General features: G+C 35.7%; 1 long non-coding RNA gene across 1 annotated transcript; it reads left to right on the forward strand.

The window, feature by feature from the left end:
• The first annotated feature begins 815 nt into the window (after positions 1-815).
• Positions 816-2,861, forward strand: LOC111821650 (uncharacterized). Its single transcript, XR_002824994.1, has 3 exons — positions 816-861; positions 2,150-2,220; positions 2,816-2,861. It is a non-coding gene; the product is annotated as an uncharacterized LOC111821650 (long non-coding RNA).
• Positions 2,862-3,201: the final 340 nt, after the last annotated feature.

Consider the following 3,201-nt stretch of genomic DNA (forward strand, 5'->3'; position numbering starts at 1 on the left):
TTACTGGACACATTATAAGCCAGTTACTGTACTGGATATAGGAGATAAAATGGGTGAGAAAAACAGACACAGCCACTACCCTTACAGATTCATGTAGATAAGGGTTCATCAAATAATCCCACTAACAAATGCAAAACTTCAGCTGTTGCAAGATCAATGACGGTAAGCTGGGTGATGCTATGAGACGTTGTAATGGAAGTTTTGACCTAGTTGGTGAAGGGGAAAACTTCCCTGAGATGAGGATTCAAACTGAGATGTGAAGAGAAGAAATTAATGAGATGGAGAGAGGAAAGCATTCCAGGAAACAGGAACAACGTATCCAAAGGCCAGAGGCATATAGAATTTACCAGAAGCTTAAAGCCCTGTCCTTATATGCGTTCCTCTCCTAAGTCCCTGGGAGGGGTCCTCCTAGCAATGTATTTGAAAGTCTTATTAAAAAAAAAAAAAAGCCTTATATATATTATTTACATATGTATATGTAAATGTATACAAAAATCTATACATATATATGGAGTCCTGGTGGTGTAGTGGTTAAGAGCTCAGCTGCTAACCTAAAGGTTGGTAGTTCGAATCCACCAGCCTCTCCTTGGAAACTCTATGGGGCAGTTCTATCCTGTCCTGTAGAGTTGCTATGAGTCAGAATCGACTCGACGGCAGTGGGTTTGGTTTATACATATATACATAGATGTAGATGTAGATATATTTATAGAATTTTTTTTTTTTAATCACAATCAAGTAAGACCATTATTGTCTTCCATTCAGATTTTTCCTCTGCGTTCAGATGGTTCTGGAGTGGTCAATGGAATTTTGAGGATACAGCTAAGTGGAAGTTGAGTTTGGAGTACATTAATTTGGCCTTGGGTGAGTTACATTCATTCTGAATTTTGTTAAGTTATTATTAATCATTCCCATGTAGGAAATTACTTTCAAGAATATTCTTAATACCTACAATCCTGACTCTCCAGCACTGTCAAAAGACAGTATGAGCCAAGGGTTGAACAGTGAATAGAACTAATCTTGTGGTTCCTGATACCAGAAGTGTGTGGATAATAGAGAAGAAATGAAGTTTTAAATTTATAAAACAAGAGGCTAGTCTGTGTAAAATTCTTCAAATTCTCACAGCTCATAGTATATGAAGGAAAATTGGTAGGGATTTTTTTTTTAATGTGACATTCTAAAGCTTTACACATTACCAATAAGAAATTATGAGGCAGAAAAATAGTTTCCTGAACTAGGAATCATAAAAAAAATTAATAAATTTTAAGCTTGCTAGAGGAAAAGTTGATTTATCTTTCTATTCTCTATAAAAATGTGACATAGCAAATTCATTGTCACAGGAAAAAGTGATAAAAAATAATGCAGCCAAAAATGCAGGGAAAAAGTAATATATAAAGTTGAATTGGGCAGCTGGTTAATAAAAATGAATTATTTTTCTGGATTTGGATTTTGGATATTTGTAGCATTTGTCAACTTTTTCACATTCATATTTATTGTGATTCATGGTGTCATTCTAAATAAATAGTCACTTTAGTACTTAATTGTCTTTTCTCTTTATTCATATTTTTAAATGGTTTTAAGATATCCTCCCCATTGCCATCAAGTTGATTCTGACTCATAGTGACCCTGTAGGACAAAGTAGAACTGCCCCATAGGGTTTTCAAGGCTGTAGTCTTTACAGGAGCAGACTGCCACATGTTTCTCCCATGGAGCGGCTGAAAGAGTTGGAACCACCAACATTTTGGTTAGCAGCCGAGGGCTTAACCACTGTTTCACCAGGGCTTTTAAGATATCCTACCCTTTGTTAATTTACGGGCAATGATAGTGTGACAGTTTTAGGAGACACTGAGGTTTGTAACTTCTTTTCAGTTCATATAGATGGCTTCTAAAAACTGTTTTTTTTTATGGTCATGTCTTTTAATAATAGCTTCTTTTTTTTTAACCTACTCTTTCCACTTTTCTATGTCAATATGACCAATTTAGAGTATTTGCCACAAAGTATGTGATAGAGAAATATGGATTAATGAATAAACTATTTAGATATTATCTTTAGCCCAAGGGCTTGACTTGTTCAAAAATTCTTCTGTTGCTAAAGAGCATAAAATTTTTTGCAGATGTATATTTTTAGTTCAATATTAATTTCTATCCTTAGACTGTGGTTGACATTGTTGGGATTCTAACCTCCAGAGAAATGGAATGTTACTATGTATCCATATTTTCCAGGTACATCCTTCTATGTTGTATACTGCTAGGGCCTAATTCGTAGGCTGGAGGAAGGAGGGTGGGGAGAAAAGCAAGGTGGCTGAAAGCAGACTCCACAGAACACAGACATGTTCTCTCTTTACATCCCTTCCTATCCTGTGGGTCATGCATCCTCCTTTGGGGTCTATAATATGTATCACAGACATACATAGTACTCACTGGTTTATAATATTGGGAGAAGGTTTAATGCCTGCATATAATTAGCACCCAATGTATATTTGTTGAATGAATGACTACATGAACATATGACTGTCATTAATTAATTACTTGGCTGTTTGGTTAATAAAAAGTAGAAGAATCCTTCCCTGCTAGTCCGAATTTTCCAGCTCAGTCTAAACTAATTATTTGCTCCTACAGGTAACTGTCAAAATTTCAAACCTGCCTTTTCTCGGTAATAAAAAGCATCAACATCCCCACAGTATGCATCTCCTCATTTATAGTTATTAATTTTAATAAGTAGACAATGCTCAATAAAAGTATTAAAAACACAAGTGATATTTTCTGCTTTGAAAGCCCTAAGTAACACTGTTAATTTTGGTCTTTGATCTTTACCCAGTGGTTCTGCCTAAGAAGCACTGTCGCAGATCATAAGACAGATGAAGTAAGTAGTATTTCTTTGCCAGAAAAGAACAGTCAGAACTCCAGGCAGTTTTTAACAGCACTTAATGCTTTTCCCATCTCCATTCTGTTTCACAGGAAGAAAAAACAAAGAGACAAATAAGCAGCATCTCTGTAAATGACTGCCAACTATTACTGGAAGCAAAAGGGTCATATTATTGACAAAAAAGGTGACCAGGTGACCAGTGATTTCCATTGCTTGGACTTATCATGCACCTGAAATCATAGGTCACGAGGTTGTCAGTGTCAACTACAATACAGGGAGAGTAGCCTGGATAAGAGGCAACATTTAACAAAGATATAAAATTTAAAGAACTCTCTACA

The sequence above is a fragment of the Trichechus manatus genome, unplaced genomic scaffold, assembly GCF_000243295.1.
Source record: "Trichechus manatus latirostris isolate Lorelei unplaced genomic scaffold, TriManLat1.0 scaffold00094, whole genome shotgun sequence".
Lineage (NCBI taxonomy): Eukaryota > Metazoa > Chordata > Mammalia > Sirenia > Trichechidae > Trichechus > Trichechus manatus.